The 18,137-nt window shown below is 43.9% G+C and overlaps 1 protein-coding gene across 4 annotated transcripts in view; it reads right to left on the bottom strand.

Moving 5' to 3' along the window:
* Positions 1-18,137, bottom strand: part of TGFA (transforming growth factor alpha) — a 116,352-nt gene that overhangs the window by 28,602 nt on the left and 69,613 nt on the right. The gene's annotated exons all lie outside the window — the stretch shown is intronic.

Genomic DNA, 18,137 nt, shown 5'->3' with positions numbered 1-18,137 from the left:
TTCAGTGCTATTCAGAGATACCAGAGCAGTTTTAGCTACCAGCGCGTTTAAAACCTATTACCTGCGTGACCTAATTTTACTTTTGTAAAGTGACTGTGATCATTCTCTTAAGATAGGCTTCATGAAACTCTGTTTTAAAGACAAGAAACCAGAACATAGTTACAGAGGAGTTCTAAATAACCATTAAATTGATGCTGAGGAAGAACGGTTCATGATACAAAAAGGTGTTCATGACATATTATTGTAAGTGAAATTAGGTACATTTCCAATGTGGTCTGTATAGGATTCTACTTAAATAAACAGAAATTTAGATCCAAAGAAGTCTGGGAAAGCTATACATAAAAATGGTAGCAAGAGCTTCTCTGGGGCAGGGTGATTGGGAGGGATGCTGCCACGAAGAGGACTTAAAGCCCAGAAATCCATCTGGGAGCAGCACAGACAGTACTGGAAAAGCTGGGAGTGGGCGGGAAAGGCAGTGGAGTGGGGGGCAGGGATGGGTCCCCATTGCAGCTCTCGCACCTATAACTCATAAGAGCTTGGGGTGTCATCAAACCTCTCAGGGTTTTCCTTCCTTGGCTTTCAGATAGGAATAAAAACAGCCAGCCACTGACCACCCTAAGGGCCTCACTATGGCTTACTTTATTAGACTCCAATAGCCCTGTTTTGTCCAAATAACACTTGAGAACAGTAGGTAGCTAGTTTACAATGGCATGATAGATGCAGTTGCCACTGCTTCTTTCAAAAGGTCCTCTTATGTTTGTGTTTTGGGGAGTGAGTCTTCCTCACTTTTATATATATATACATATACATATATATATATATATATATGTATATGTATATATATATGTATATATATGTATATATGTGTGTGTATATATATATACATATACATATATATATATATTTAGAGAGAGAGAGTGTGTGGGTGAGCAGGGGAGGGGCAGAGGGAGGGAGGGAGGGAGAGAATCTCAAGCAGGCTCTCACAGACCCTGATGCAGGGCTCAATCTCACGAACCACAAGATCATGACCTGAGCCAAAGTCAAGAGTCAGACACTTAACTGACTGAGCCACCCAGGTGCCCTTCCCACTTATCTATCTATCTATCTATCTATCTATCTATCTATCTATCTATCTATCTATTTTGGCAAAAACATGTTCTTAGAACTCTTGCTCTTTGAGAAAAGGCAGTCCATTTCTTATTGTGGGGTTTTAGACTACCACTAAATATTAAAACCACATTGCTATCTCTCCAGGAATTGCTTCCAGAAGTATCATATTTGGAAATCTCATAATTCTACTAGAAAAAGCAGAGGGTGAAAACTCAAGATTCCTTGATGCAGAAGGTGAGAGAATGCTTAGTGGCTATGAGCATGGGCTTAAGCAGAGAGGGGTTCAAATCCTGCCCCTGCCACCTGGATGAAGGACTACTTGAGCTTTTTTAGCCTGCTTCTGCCATGGGGAGTCCACCTGCTTCCTGGGTGGCTCTGAGGGCTGAACTAGGCAAAAGTTGCTCAGTACTGTACTCAACCAATCGTCTGGTACATATCATTCAGCTGCTGCTCTTCTGTCATGATCACTGATAGTCCCAAGATGCTAAAGAACCTCCATATGCGGTAAGACCATTATTGTATATAATCTCTCCCTGCTGCCATAAATCCAGCGTAGTGTAACTAAAAGTCCAAGCGTCCTTATGTACTTTCACGTGTGAGGACAGGCAGAGATGCCCAGAGCCAGGTGGAGATGTCGACCCAGAGCTGCTGGCCAGTCTTGCTGTCCCTGTCTAGCAGCCGTCTCCAGGACATGTGCTCCAAGTGCCTCTGCTGGTTACAGTTACCTATGAGTCCCAGGCCTGGGTAGTCGATGAACGGGCTTGGTCACTGGCTGACAGTGGACACTGGGATGTTGAGGCTGGAAAGATCTGCTGCGGTTCTCATAACTGGCTTCTCTGTGTTCACCAAACTTGTCGAGGAGCAAATACAGAATGATGAAGGGCTAGTGAATCTAATTTGATGTAGACCCTGAAAAAGGCTTTTGATAAGCTCCACAAAAGGCCATTTAGAAGACTACCTCCAAGTGGCTAGTGGGAGTCCCCCGTCAGGGCTCAGAGTTGGGCTCTTCATACGTGGTCTGTGGACCAGCAGCTTTACATCCCCTGGAGTTCATCAGAAAGCCAACTTCACAGTCCACACCCTAGACATACTGAATTAGGGTCTTGGGGATGGTGCCCAGGAATCTGTGTGACAAGCTCTCTGGGTGATTTTTTTCAAAAGTCAGGTTTACTGGGATAGAATTGATAGAGAGTACCTGTGCCCTTCAGGTGATTCTGCTAGGCACAGGCTGAGACACAAGCTTGTATCACACATGATACATCAGGGGTCTTGAAAGGGACCCTTTTTGGAGCTGGTCATCTGTCAGCTCTTCAAAATATAAATGACACTAAAACTCGAGATCTGCTAACAGTCTTTGTAGCAAAGTGTCAGGTCAATAGATACAAACTACCAGAAGAACTCTGGATCTGTCTTTGGGAGAACTACTCTCCAAAACTGATTGGTAAGGAGGAGACCCAATGCCATGATCTCATTCAGCCTGTATTTATGGATATTTTGCCTCATCTCATAAATGACTCAAGGAATCTTTATAAAAATAGATACCATAAAAAGGGAATGAAAATGGGAAAGGCGTGTGTGTGTGAGAGAGACAGACAGAGGCAGAGAAGGGGAGGAGAGGGGGGAAAGAGAGGAACCGAGGGAGACCGAGACGGGCAGTGCGAAAGGGAAGGAGAGATGAGGACAAAGAAAAATAAGATGGGGTGGAAAAGAGCAAAGAAGTTTGTATCTGGTTAGTACATGACACACATTAGGACACATGTATGTGCTGAAGCTGAGTGGCAAATGGAGCCCTATGTCTCCTAGCACAGTCTATGCAAGGGTGCACATGGGCCAGTAGATGTAAATGCACTTGTTTTGCACATGCAGGACAGGCTCAGCTTTGCCCGAGTCTATGGTCACAGAGCAACTTTTATTTGTGGCTGCCCTTGAAGAGGATTTAAAAAAAAAATTTTTTTTTTTACCTTTATTTATTTTTGAGAGACAGAGTGAGACAAAGTGAGAGCGGGGGAGGGGCAGAGAGAGAGGGAGACACAGGATCAGAAGCAGGCTCCAGGCTCTGAGCTGTGAGCACAGAGCCCGACGCGGGGCTCGAACCCACAGACCGTGAGATCATGACCTGAGCTGAAGTCGGACGCTCAACTGACTGAGCCACCCAGACGCCCCCTTTTCAAGAGGATTTTATGTGTTACCGTGGACAATATCCTCCTGGATTTCCTGGAGACCATACAGAGGCATCCGCCAGTGTAAACCCTCCCTGGGTCACCCAGCTCACTAAGAAGCCAAAGCCCAGGCAATGAGGAAGCTCCCTGCCACCGTCATGGGGATGGCAGCTAACGCACACTGGTTTTGTTGTCTGCGGTCAGAGACCAGGATGAGGATAGGAGTCTGATGTAGAACCCGGGCCCTGGCCTTCCATAATCCCACTTCCTGACTTGGCCCAAGGCAGTGAGGTGCCAAGGGAGCTCGATGCCAGTCACCTAAACAATGCCAGATCATTAAAATGATGTTTATTTGTTTGTTTATTTATTTTTGAAAAAATGTTTGTAGAGCCCGACGCAGGTTCAAACTCGTAAACCGCAAGATCGTGACCTGATCCGAAGTCAGACGCTTAACCGACTGAGCCACCCGGGCGGCCCAAACAATGTTTATTTATTTATTTTTTTTAAAATTTTTTTTTTTTTTTTCAACATTTATTTATTTTTTGGGACAGAGAGAGACAGAGCATGAACGGGGGAGGGGCAGAGAGAGAGGGAGACACAGAATCGGAAACAGGCTCCAGGCTCTGAGCCATCAGCCCAGAGCCTGACGCGGGGCTCGAACTCACGGACCGCGAGATCGTGACCTGGCTGAAGTTGGACGCCCAACCGACTGCGCCACCCAGGCGCCCCAACAATGTTTATTTTTAAAACCTTTTTCCTGATCATAAAAGCGATACATCACTGTAGAAACCCTTTTGTAAATGCCAACATAAAATTAAACAAAAGCACCTTAGAGAATAAAACCCATTTTTATCCACCGCTTAGAGAACTACGTCAGTACACAGTGCACATGTGCACTCATGTAAAATTACGGTTTCCTTCTGTTACTTGCATTTTTTCCCCTTGATATAATCACAAACATCTTAAAAGTGAGCATTTAGTCCAAGAATGTGCACAGGGTGAAGTCCTGGTCCCTGACCCCAAGAAGTTCAATGTGTGTAATGCGTAGGGCAGGTCCTGTTTCTAGTGTACTCTTGGCAGCTTCGGGGGACATGACCTGCACTTGAGAAGAGAATCAAACAATGGTCCCCAAGGGTGAGCCACACTGTAGCCCTGAGCTTTCACGGAGCCATCTTGGTGCGAGCCAGCCACAGAATGGAGGCAGGCACTGGGCACGTCTGGCCCTAGGGGTGATGTGTGGTCCTCCGGGGCTCATGTGCCTAAAAGGCACATGCAAAGTGTGAAGCCACGGTGAGGGGCAGTGACTGTTCTTGTTCCAGGGCTTCGAAAGATTTTTTATTTATTTTTTTAATGTTTATTAAGTTTTGAGAGAGAGAGAGACAGAGACAGAGTGAGTGCAGGGGAGGGGCAGAGAGAGAGAGAGGGAGACATAGAATCTGAAACAGGTTCTGTGCCTGACGCAGGGCTCGGGCTCACAAACCGCGAGATCATGACGGGAGCTGAAGTCGGATACTTGACTGGCCACCAAGGCACACCACGTTCCAGGGCTTCTAAAGATGATTGCCTCAGATACTGCCAGAATCGGCAGGGAAAACCCCAATACTGCAGCACGGTCAGGCCAGACAGACAAGACTGTTCCTACTGATGTTCAAAGCTTCCCCAAGGTTCAGAAGGAAAGGGAGTCTGTGGGAGGTTGGGGAGGGGAGAAGAGGGCTTACCACTTTCTGACTGTGCGCTGGTGGTGTTCATAGATCACCTCTCCAAACTAGGCAGGGTAGTCAGCAATAGGTGGAAGATTTGCTCAGTAATTTAAGTAAAAATGAGCTTTACTAGGAAACCTCCAAATTCCCAGCATCATCCCAGAGAATGAGTCTCTCTTTTTCCCTTCCTCCTTATCTTTCTCTCTCCCCTCCTCCTTTCTCTACCTTCCTCCACTCTCTTGCACCGTACCCTCTTAATTTTTCTTTCTCTTCTTTCTGAAAACTCAAAGAAATATCAAGAGAAGGAAGGAAAGGCCTAGATACTTAAAATGTAGAAAACCTCCCACTTAAGAAAGGAAGGCAGTGAAGGCTGACAAGCAACTCCAAGGAGGGCCCCCCAGAAGTCCAGGCAGAGGGGAGACCCAGCTGGCTGCACTCCCCAGGGCTCTGGACCCTGTGTTTGCCTCCAGGCCCCGAGCCTGATTAGTACTCAGGGCTGATCGGAAAACCAAATGCTCCAGTTTTCAGAACAGACCTCATACTGAGCCCATCCATAGCTGGAATTTCAAAGCTGCTGGGTTCCTGTTGCTCTGAAATTTACGAGAGGCCTCTCCGACCTGTTAAGCAAATGGACATCTTGCAGACACCACTGTTCTCCAGGGAAGCTGTGATAGCTTTGCCCAGAGACCACAGTCCCGCTAATAGGGCCTGGAGCCCAGCTCCACTCACGGGAAGAGGGTCTGGAAGAGCAATCGAGGGGCATGGAAACCAGGGATTCAGTTCACAGGAGGGGTCTCTCCGGCTCAGAAGGGCGGGGGTGGTAGCCATCTGGACGGTTCCCCGAAGAGCAGCATCCACATCACCAAGTACAATCACACCCCTTTCAAAGCAGTCCTAATTGGGCTTTCTGGGCTGGCCAGGGGGAGCCGGCCGAAGCGGCCGCTCCTCACTCTCTCCTCCAGATGTCAGAAGTTGCGGACACACTTGCCCTCTGCAAAGCTTACATCATTTATAGCCATTTCATCACTTCCTCGAATATCACGGCTAACTTTGTGACAATTTAATAACGACGCCTGGCTTTTTAGTAGGAACTTGCAGCCAAGGTTTTTGACCTGGGACTAAATATTTTCTCTTCAGACACTACAATGGCAAAACCAACTAATGCTTCTGGAATGTCTAGGAGAAAAGGCAGGAGATTAATTTAATGAAGATGGGAGTCGGCAAGCAGCCCCTGGTGAAGCTGGGGGAGTGTATGCACGTGAGACCTGCAGTCTGATGCTCCCAGGTGCCAGGCGAGAGTCACACACGGTTCTAGGCTCAGTTCTCGGACGGGGGAGGCTTGCTTCAGGCCACCATCAGGCCCATTTTACAGGAATGACATTCCAAGCTCACATGAAGCAATGAATGACCCTACAGAGTTAGCGTGCGTGGGAAGGAAAGGCTGGTGCAGAGGCTTACGTGCAGGGTGGCAGGAGTGCTAAGCCAGGGCTTAGAGAAATCAGTGGTATGGAACCCAGGTGCCTCTCCAGGTACAGACTGGTGAGGAGAAACTCTGGCTCCTGGGTGTTTGAGGGGTGAGAATAAAAACTCTGAGAAGATTTATAAGGGATCCTGAAGACGGAAAGCACGGTCAGTCTCAAGTGTGGCAACGCTGCTGACCTTTACCACAGAGAGGAATGCCCGCTAAGAAAGAGAATCAGTACGGACATTTCCTCAGGCCCTGTGAGTGGGCAGAACAAGGGGGCAGCTTTCAGACCAGCAGTAGAAACCAGGAGAGCGCAGAAAAGAAATCCCAGTCACGCTCACGGGAGTAGAACACAGCTTACTCTCCAGCACTACTGACCAGTGAGGGGATCAGTTTTGCGGTTTTGGGGATGTGTGTGTAGGATGAGATAAATATAATCATCCAGCTCATTCACTATTAAAACCAAGGCAGTGAATACCTTAAAAACAGATGTAAAGCAACTGGAAGACAGTTTGGCTTCAGAGGACTGTCACTTAAGAGAGAAGGGACATTCATTTTAATTAAGCAACAAAAGAAAAAAGTCACCGTAAGTAGTGCTGAGGTTCCTCCCCCCACTCCACTTGATGAGGTGTGTGTGGGGGGAAGGGGTGGGGGATGGAAGGCAGTGCCATTTTTGCCATTACCATCCCCCTCCCCAAGATTCTCAACTTCCTGAAAGTAACTCCTATATCTAAAAGATACAGATTTTTCCTATAACACGATCCCTGAACCCAGATTTACTGATTCTTCAGTAATCATTTCCCAAACTGGCTCATTTTAACCCTACTTGGCTTTCTTAAACCGGCTTTAGACCCTACCCACCCCTCCACCCCACTCAACGGAATAGACACAGCATCATCTCTTTAAAGCTCCAACCACCCTATGGTGTAAGCATTACTAGCCTCAAGGTTTAGATAACCTTGCCAATGGACATATAGCTAGAAAGTGCTAGAAGGTACTAGAATTGTAATTTTATCTCTGTTCTTTCTGATGTTAAGAGAATGCAGAGCTGCAGAAAATTAGACACTATTCAGGTCCAGGAAGAATGCTGGGAAGGCACACAATCTAAGTCTACAAATCATGAGGCAGTGAGGAAGGAGAACACTTGTTAGGCAGCTTCTGGTAATCAGAAAGGGGCACTTTTAGGAGAAACAAGAAGAAGCATTACTTTATTTTGGGGAAGAGTGGGAAACTACACATATGGAACTTATTATTCCCACAAGAGAGCAGTGGCTGAGAAACACAGATGCAAAAGAGATTTCTATACATCCACAGACTATGGTTAACCGAGGAACAGCTGGCAGTAGGGTGGGGGCTGATTCACAGGATGGTACTCAGCCCCCTCACAAAGTACACCCCCACCACAGCCCCAACCTCTGGGCTAGGTGGTGCTCATGCCGAAAAGACTGGGAGCCTTCTGGCTCAGAGCAGAGTTACAACGGACTCTTGAATTGCTTTTGCAGCTTTAAACAAGATGCTGGGGGGTGGGGGGGGGGGAACCCTAAGGGAACATTTGAGCTAATTCAATTCCCTCTGTGATCATTTCTCTCTTTGGGTAAAATCCAAGGGGGGCATCAGATGTGATGGAACTGAATTCACAGAAGGGTATCAATAAAAAAGTAGAGGACGTATTTTCCACTTTCCCACAAAGATACTGGTTTTTAGTAACACAAGACACGTGTGTGTGTGTGGGGAGGGGGGGGAGAGGGAGAGGGAGAGATGGGAAAGCATATACATTCTGAGAAAAGTCACAGGTGGTATTTGACCCCAGTGAGGTTCATCCTGTTTGTGCTTCTACAGAAGGCAGAACCTGTATCACCTTTTCCTAGTCCAACACAGAGAAGAGAAAAGACAACATGAACACAGAATACTTTGCTAGGTTCATATCCCACCTAAAGTACCTGGGCTTGGAGTTTTTAACTCAGTGTGGATTTTCTGAGGTTGGATTTTGATGATGCTAATGATGACTTATTATTAATACTAGCTACTACTAATAAATTGTCTATAACTGCAAGCACTATGCCTAGCATTGTATATAGAGAATTCCATTTAATCCTCACAAGTCCCATTTTATCGATGAGGAAAATGAAGATGAAGGAGGTAAAGCTTGTTCAATGATGCTAAGTTAGCAAATGGCAGAGCTGAAACCAGAACTCATGGGTGGCTGTCTCTAAAGCTCTTGCTGTAATATACCACACTGTCACTTCAGAGGGTGTGTGTGTGTGTGTGTGTGAGAGAGAGAGAGAGAGAGAGAGAGAGAAAGAATATGAATAAATTGAGGTTAAGAAATCCTTAAGGGCACCTTCTGTAGTTAAGACAACTCTTCTATTTGATGAATAAACAAATCAGGAATTACCACGAGACATGAAATCCTCAGGACCATTTTAGAAGTAAAGAGCTAAAAGTTCCCCGGCGAAATGGCTTTAATTAGCAAAGAGGCTTTAGGAATCAAAAACACAATCTCAGCGTAGTCATGTGAAGTACAGGCTAGATCCAGAGTTTGTATACTCCTCTAATTATGCCCAGCATGCATATTTCAACATGGCCTCTGACTTGCACCCAGATGCCCCCAGTAACACTTCTTCCTCCCCTAAAGGGCACGAGGAAGGGAGACACATGTGTGAGATGCCCCAAATTGTCCCCAGACTGCAATCTAGACCCATTATAGATTAAAATGAGATGGAAATAGAAGGGGGATACACCTGACACAGAAGATTACCCCTCCCACTGAGTTCCTCTTCCTCTTCATCATCCTGTTTCTCCAGCCCGTAGGTTGCTCCTTCTCTCCCTACCTTGGCCTTAGTAATTTTCAGCAAAAAATCAATTAAGAAAATTGCAGGTCATGATTTTGCTTTGAAGACTGAAAGCCAAACCTCTCATCTCTCTTATTACTTAATAATTTGATTTCAGAGAGATAGATCATATCTTTCATATCTGCAAACCAGAAAGCCCCTTATTCTAATTACATCCTCTTGGGTGTCAACCAGCATCTGAAACTTCATTTCAAATTTCCATTTACAAAGCAAACAAGGATATCCATGTTTGGCTCTCATCGGCCAGCTTTGAACCAAAACGTGAATGGCTCTGGGAACTAGAGCCGAGTCCTGCTGGATGGGGATTTCTGTTTTGGCTTTGTTGAAGGAACAGCCCCGTTGGAGCCCAGGGCTACCTGGCTTTACAGTCTCTGTGTGTCTCTGTTCTCCTCTTTATTAATATCAAAATTGTTAGGTAAAGTGGTTGGCAGGAAATCCTCAATCCACCCTTAGGAAAAAATGCTTCCTCTTGTTGAGTCTTTGAACCATAATCCCTTCAAACCCTCCACACTGAATACATACAAGTATTACTGGGATGATTATTTTTCTAGAACATTCTATTCCCTCAGAACTTTTGACAGATGCCTTTTTCATTTACAGTCTGTAGATGTAGTCTGGGTGGACGAAGGATACTCTTCATTTTAAGTGAGGAAATTGAGGCATCCAGAGGTAAATTTAAGGCAAAGCTCAAGAGCCTTAAAAACACAGATGTGAATTAGTGGCTGGGAATTTGTCCCATGGCAAAAATGTGACTCTTCTTTTTTCATCCTGGTGTTACAGCGATGATATTTGGTTGCCCTTAGATAAAAAGCCCTCTGATCAAGATTATATTCCAGAGGGAAGATGCCTAGATTTTAAGGGAGTGGTGGTATTTATGGGCATTTTCTTTTATAATTTTCCAAATTTTATAAACATTTGAGTTTGAAAATAAACATTATTTAAAATTAAAACCTTGGGGTGTCTGGGTGGTTCAGTTGGTTAAGTGCTGGACTCTTGACCTGAACTCAGGTCATGATCTCATGGTCATGGGATTGAGCCCTGTGTCAGGTTTTGTGCTGAGCATGGAGCCTGCTTGGGATTCTCTCTTTCCCCTCTCCTTCTGCTCCTCTCCCCCACTCATGCTCGATCCCTCTCAAAATAAATTTACAAAGCAAAACAAAACCTTATATACAACACTATAAAGATAAAACACTATAGATATAGACACTATAGATAAAACACTATAAAGATTAAAATTTAAACAATTTTTTATTGTTTCGCTCAAAGGACTGCAGCTTTCTAGGAAACTGGCCTTAAGGAATCTAGATTTGGATCTGCATAAAACATGTTACTGTCTCACGTTTTATCATTAAAAGGGGATAAGGAAGAAGGAGACACAAAATAAACATTTAGAGAAGACAGAGGATGCTCAGATGAAAGATGTGTAGTAAAGGCTGAGTTCAGGCTCGGCCTCTAGGCATAGAAACCTTAAATGCTCTCACTATAAACAAACACCAGAAAAAATATGGCCGACGTGATCTACTCCATTTCTAACCCATATACTCACACTTTTTGTTTTGCTTTTTCAGTTGAAAGCCAACAACAGTGAAACTGTTCTATTGAAGAAGGCAGAGAATGAGAAGAAGGAAAATAACTAGTACGGAGATTCCCAGGAGTTTCCCCAAACTTGCGTTCCTTTCCCTGCTGGACATGGAGACTACATCTCCCAGCTCTCTTGCAGACAGGTATGGTCATGTGACCAGATTGTGGCCAATGGATGTGAGCAGAAGTGATGTGTGCTCTTCCCAGGTTTGGTCCATAACAACCTCTGTGAGATCTTTTTCTTTCCCTAGCTGAGGGTGGAAGGAGAGAATTCTTCCAAGGGCATGGAGGAGGGAAGAACCACTAGATGGAAATAGCCTGGGTTCTTGACTAACTGCATGGAAAGAAGTCTGCAAGGCTAGGAACACCTGCACAGACTTTGACATGAGCACGACGTAAACAGCACTCAGGACTTATCTGTTATAGCAGGGAGTGTTACTCTAATGCCAAACCTGAAGTCTGAATAGCGTCTGGGGGGTTGGTTATGGAGTTTCTGATGAGGAAGAAATCCTCACAATAGATCATATCCCTTTCTCCCTTCTCCCATTGTCCTTTCTGGGAACTTCACCCAAACACTAACATGTCTTACAATTGATGTGAAGTCAATCTGGCCATGAGTGGAAACCTCTACTTTGAAACCCTTGCTCTTCAGCTTAAAGTACGTCCTGTCTGTTCTCTAGCATAGAGAGGTCAGGTCAACCCTCACAAACCTCTACAAGGGTGGTAATAGTCTTTTGGGGGCCAGGAGTGACCCATCCTTGCTCTGAATGTTTATGAGATCAGCACTTGTACCTGTGCAAAGTATGGATGGAGCAAAGGTTGCTTCTTCAAGTCAAAGTCTGAGAACAAAACAAAATATAAGGCAGGGCTGCCACAATCAACAACAGACAGCACCCAGCTGTTTGGACCCAAATGACACAGCTGATGTCAATTTCCTGGGACATCACAGCCCTTTAGACAAAAATCACCAAGGCAGGATAGCACCATAACTACTATAACTTCAGTCTTCAGGAACCAGAAGGTGAATGCCCTATAATTTCAGTAAATTTCCATATCTTGCAAAATCTTAAATTAATACTGGGGGAAAAAATATGTGACTACCTGACCCAGAATATCTTGATAATATCTCATCATTATCACTGGGGGCTTTTTATCCATCCTTTAGTTTTACTGGTAGTGTATTCTATGTAAACAACTTTTATAACAACTGCACAAAGAGTTTTATAGTTTGTTATTTAAAAAGTAATATGTGTTCATGGGGCACCTGGGTGGCTCAGTCAGTTAAGTGTCTGACTCTCGGTTTCAGTTCAGGTCATGATCTCAGGGTTCGTGAGTTGGAGCCCCACATCGGGCTCTGCACTGACAGCACAGAGCCTGCCTGGGATATTTTTTTCCAGGAAGGGAGGCATGTGAGGGTATGTCTACATAATGAAGCATTATATGTCTAAGAACATCTGCGTTCCCATCCAGATTCATGGCTTTGCATATGAATGGCAACTTGAGTCACAATCTGTAGACTCCATAGGCCTTCTACAATTTTATTTTTTTGTAATGCAAATTGTTAAATTACATTGAAAGCAATAGTTTTAACGTTAAGAACAAGTCTTTTTCAGCTTGAGAAAGTTCTCTGCAATTATTTCTTTAGGTCAACCCTGGTTTGCTTTCTCTTCTTCTTTTGGAATTATTATACTGTATCTTGCAGCATCTAGTTCTATTTTCTAGATTTGTTTGTCATGATTTTTGGTTTTTTGTCCTTCTGAGTTCTGGGAGATATTTACCAGGTCATTTTTAAATTTTGCTGATTTGATTTACTGTAATATACAATTCGTTGCTCATTGGTCCACTGTGAATATTCAAAATTGGTTGTCATATTTTTTATCTCCTTGCAGCAATTTCTTTTTTTTCTTTTTTCTTTTGGCCATTTCTTTTTTTTAATACCTACTTGACTAATAACCTGAATATATTTCAGATTTCTATACCAACTGTTCTTAGTTTTTATTTAAGAAAAAATTTTTAACATTTATTTATTTGTGAGAGACAAAGAGCATGAGCAGGGGAGGGGCAGAGAGAGAGAGACACACAGAATCTGAAGCAGGCTCCAGGCTCTGAGCTGTCAGCACAGGGCCCGACACAGGGCTTGAACTCATGAAGTCGGACGCTCAACCGACTGAGCCAACCAGGCACCCCTGTTCTTAGCGTTTAATACACAGTATAATTTGCCTAAGTAAAGGGAATACTTTTTATTGAGGTATAACTGACCTGTTATATTAGTTTCAGGTGTACAACATAATGATTTGAAATGTATGTACTGCAAAATGAGCTCTAGAGTAAGTCTAACATCATCACTATACATAGTTACAGTTTCTTTTCTTGAGATGAGCACTCTAAAGATCTATTCTCTTAGCGACTTACAGGTGTGAAATACAGTACTAACTACAGTTGCCATGCTGTAAACTACATCCTTATGAGTTACTTATCTTATAACTGGAAGTTTATACCTTTTGACCCCCTTTATCCATTTTACCCATCCTCCACAATCTCTGCCTCTGGCAACCACCAATCTGTTCTTTGTATGACCTTGTTGTTTCCCATTTTTAGATTCCACATTTAAATAAGATCATATGGCACTTGTTTTTCTCTGATTTATTTCACTTAGCATAATGCCCTCCAGGTCCATCCATGTTGTTGCAAACGGCAATTTTCATTTTGTTGTGTGGCTGAATAATATTCCATTCTGTGTATGTGTGTATCATCCATTCATACTGATGACATTTAGGTTGCTTCCATGTCTTAGCTATTGTAAATAATGCTTCAATGAACATGGAGGTGTATGCAGATGTCTCTTACTTACAGCTCTCTGGTATGGTTTCATAGATGTAATGTCAACTTCATTCCTAAAGACACATTTTGAGATTACCCAACACCTTCTCCCATCTCTTAGGAGTACAGACAGTTGCTGAAATTCCTCAATAATGTTCTCATATAATGAATCTTTTCACCTGGCCAGTAATTTCTTTCATCATCATTTTTTTACAGACAAAAATCTACATTGTTGAGTATGATGGGGAGTTAAAGTAGGTTCCATCAAAGACTGTGTGCCCCGCTCAATATTTTGGCTCCAAATAAAGACAGAAAAGGGACAGTTTAAATGTACTGGCTTCAAACATCTGAGGAATCTGTTGGGTAGAAGCAGGAGACCAAGCAAACACAGCAGTTTCCTCTTTGGGCAAGAAGGAATTTATTGTTTTCTTCTCTTGTTTGCCAGGCATCCATGCTGTACCAGGAGTGAGAGCTGACTGGGTTCATCATGAGGTGTGGCCTTCACTGGTGTCCTTTCTTGAGGCATCAGTAAGATCCAGACTGACCTCCCCCAACCCCACTGCCACATGGCCTGCCTTTCTCCCCATGCTCTGGCCTTCCAAGGTTGGGCTTTTGATGTGATTTTGCTTATGATAATCCCCTCACCTCCTCTTCCAACTGGAAGAATGGGTGCTGCACTGGGGCAGAATGGGTCCCATCTGTACACTCAGTGACAGAAATCCTTCAGTGCTTCTAGTACGGATAGTTTCATATTTCACTGATCACTCACTTCAGTGAGCATCCAGGGGCAGATGAGAAAAGGGAGGAATAAAAGTTCTCCAGCATTATCCAGGAAGCCAGACATTTCCTACCTTATGTGCAAACTGGGTGACTAATACAATAGTACCTCACCACCTCCACCACTTAAAAAGTTTCTCCTGGATGCTATTTAAAAACTGAGTGGATTATCTGTCTCCCAATGGGAATCCCCAGCAAAGTGGCAGCAAGAACTTTGGCATGCTCAGAGAGTAGACCCATTTCCCCTGCTGGACGCCTGAGCCTTACCTGGTCAATATCTCTCAGAACTGCGTCCCTACCCCTCTCTTCAAGGTCTGCCAGATTCCCAGTGAGAAAAACCCAGTGCCCAGGTTTCTGCCCCTTCTGTCATCTAAAGGCTTTGCCTCATAAAAAGTTGCGAATTCCTGGTTTAAACCCCACAGGCTAAGTATAAACCGGCCACGTTGGAACTTTGTTCTTAAAAGCAGAAATGTTAGAGGAGTCCAGAAACGCCAAGGTCATTTTCTCTCCTAATAGTTTCTTGAGGGCATACTGGTTCAGGAACAAAGACCTTATATTTCAACAAAATGGTTCTTTTCCATCAAAAGTGAAATAATACAGGGGCGCCTGAGTGGTTCGGTCAGTTAAGTGTCTCAGTCTTGATTTCGGCTCAGGTCATGATCTCATGGTTCGTCAGTTCAAGCCCCACATTGGGCTCTTCAGTGACTCTGCAGAGTCTGCTTGGGATTCTCTGTCTCTGCCCCTCCCCTGCTCTCTCTCTCTCTCTCAAAATAAATATTTTTTAAAAATTCGTAATAAAAAAAAGTGAAATGATGTAAGTAGAAAAGCCCTAAAGATATCTCTGCCTGTTGGTTTGAATTCTGTCCTTGGAAGCCACACAGATTAAGCGTCCTTCTTCTAAACAACAAATCTTTCATCAAGGTGCAGTCAGCCACCAAATCTGAATCTTTGTGGTGATCAACTCCGTGTAATGGCCAGCCTCCAAGATGGCTCCTGGGATCCTCACCTCCTGGTGTCCATGGCCTTGTAATATCCCCTCCCATGCTGTCTCAGGGCGAGTGACTTCAGAGGCTAGGTCTCAAAAGGCACTGTAACTTCTTCTTTGCACACGCTCACTCACTTGCCTTCTTTCTCATGGCTCACTCTGGGGGAAGCTGGTTGAGAGATCACCGGGGTGCCCAAAGGAGAGGTCCATGTAGCAAGAAACTGAGGGCTCCTCCCAAAAGTTATGTGAATGAGCCATTATCTGGTTTCCAGTCAAGCTTTCAGATGACAGGGTGGCCCCAGTGGACATCTTGACAGCAATCTCCAGAAGAGACCCTGAATCAGAACTTCCAGCTAAGCTGCTTCCGAATTCCTGACTCTCAGAGCCTGTGTGTGATGAATGTTTACCAATTTAAGCTGCTAAATTTTGGAGTAATTTGTTATACTGCAATAAATGACAAATATACCCTCCAAGTTCCTATAAATTCTCTTTAAGCGAGCAAACCCGTAAACACTTTACCTCTGGATAGATTCTGACTTTTTTTTAGTGTCCACCTTAAAATAGTCCACTACAGGGTAACAATGACAATAATAACATCAATAACAAAAACACTGACTAAATGCTTTAGGGGTTGGCCTCTGTGCTAAGAGTTTTATATGTACCATCTAGATTAATTCTTTAAAAAAATTTTTTTAATGTTTATTTTTGAGAGAGAGAGAGAGAAACAGAGACAGAGTGTGAGTGGGAGAGGGACAGAGATAGAGGGAGACACAGAATCCGAAGCAGGCTCCAGGCTCTGAGCCGTCAGCACAGAGCCCGATGCGGGGCTCAAACTCACAGACTGCGAGATCATGACCCGAGCTGAAGTCGGACGCTTAACCAACAGAGCTACCCAGGCACCCTTTATCTAGATTAATTCTTAGAAAAACCTATGACATCATAGCTCTGTTATTCTACCCATTTTACAGATGAGGAATACAGGTTTAGAGAAGTTTAGGGCCTTGCCCAAGGTCATGGAGCTAGAAGAGGCTGAAAGGAAATCTAAAAACAGGCAGTGTGACCCCAGAGCCCATACTCTAAAGCTCTGCGCTATGGGAACAGACTACAGTAGAAATACCATCTCCCATGACCTGATTTCTACACTAATATAACTTAATTCTCCAGCAATTTTGCTGGCAGTGCTGGAATGCTATTGGGTTATATCAGCTCATGGTCAATTAAGGCTTCTAGATTTTCTCCACATAAACTGTTGTCAAACTTGGCCTCATATTCTTCCTAATTAAATCATTCTTTCCCCCTAATTAAATCATTCTTAACCTAAATAGTGTTAAGTGTGTCACTGTTCAATTTAACCTGGTTGATTGGCTTTGATCTACCATGCCAGCAAAATACTTTTACTCTTTGAGTCTTTATTCTGTCATCCAACACTCCAGCTATCACTGTGGGCTTTGCATCGTCTATAAATGTGACCCATTTGCTGTATAGGCCTTCTTTTCCATTTGTTCATAAAATTCTCAACAGGAGTGGAAGATAAATACTACTGGCACACCCCAGACATCCCCTCCCAGGTTAATAGGAATACATCATGAACATTTTCTGGGGATACTCTGGCTAAAAACTTCCTACCCTTCCTAAAAGCTCCCAGGTGAACCTAGGAAGGATATGCCTGGGGACCCATTCATTTAAGGAGGTCTCAGTCATTGTTCCATCTCACTGACCAGCCACCCTTTTAACTCACACTTCTCCATTCTGTCCTACTGAACACTTTGATTTTGTCATGTGCCTTGCTGAAATCAGGTTGTATTTTCTTGATAGCATTATCTTGGAAGCAGCATTTCCTTCATCAGTCCTATAATGCTAGAAAAGAAATAAAGTCAGTCTGCTGTAACTCAGTTTTGGTGGATCCATTCAGGGGTCCAAGTATTCATTCTCTGGTGCAGTAATTTGGTCTAGCGTTTTCTTCCAAGAACCATTAAATTTTATCATCTGTATTTTTTTTTAAATGCTTATTTATTTATTTATTTGGAGAGCATGTGCACAGGTGCACACGAGTGAGGGGAAGACAACGAGAGAGGGGGAGAGAGAATCCCAAGCAAGCCTGAGCTAGGGCTCCATCTCAGAGACTGTGATAGCATGACCTGAGCTGACATCAAGAGTTTGATGCTTGACCAACTGAGCCACCCAGGTGCCCCATCATCTATAGTCTAAAGATTCTCCAGGCGTTTTTACTTAAAATCAGGAGCACATTTGCCTTCTTCCACTGTCTGAGCCATTTTCACATTTGCTACTGCTTCTTTTTTTTTTTTTTTTTTTAAATTTTTTTTTAATTTTTTTTTTTTCAACGTTTTTTATTTATTTTTGGGACAGAGAGAGACAGAGCATGAACGGGGGAGGGGCAGAGAGAGAGGGAGACACAGAATCGGAAACAGGCTCCAGGCTCTGAGCTGTCAGCACAGAGCCCGACGCGGGGCTCGAACTCACGGACCGTGAGATCGTGACCTGGCTGAAGTCGGACGCTTAACCGACTGCGCCACCCAGGCGCCCCGTGCTACTGCTTCTTAAAAATTACCAACAGGGATGGAATGATATTTGCTACAACTTTCCTCAGTATACTGAAGTGTGATTCAGCTGTACCCTTGAAAATAAATGGATTTATAGCATTAGGTAGTCTTTTACTAAGATTCCTTC

This window comes from Panthera onca, chromosome A3 (genome assembly GCF_046562875.1).
Source record: "Panthera onca isolate mPanOnc1 chromosome A3, mPanOnc1 haplotype 2, whole genome shotgun sequence".
Classification (NCBI taxonomy): Eukaryota; Metazoa; Chordata; class Mammalia; order Carnivora; family Felidae; genus Panthera; species Panthera onca.
The sequence above is the reverse complement of the archived record's forward strand: the minus strand, read 5'-3'. Positions and strand labels throughout refer to the sequence as shown.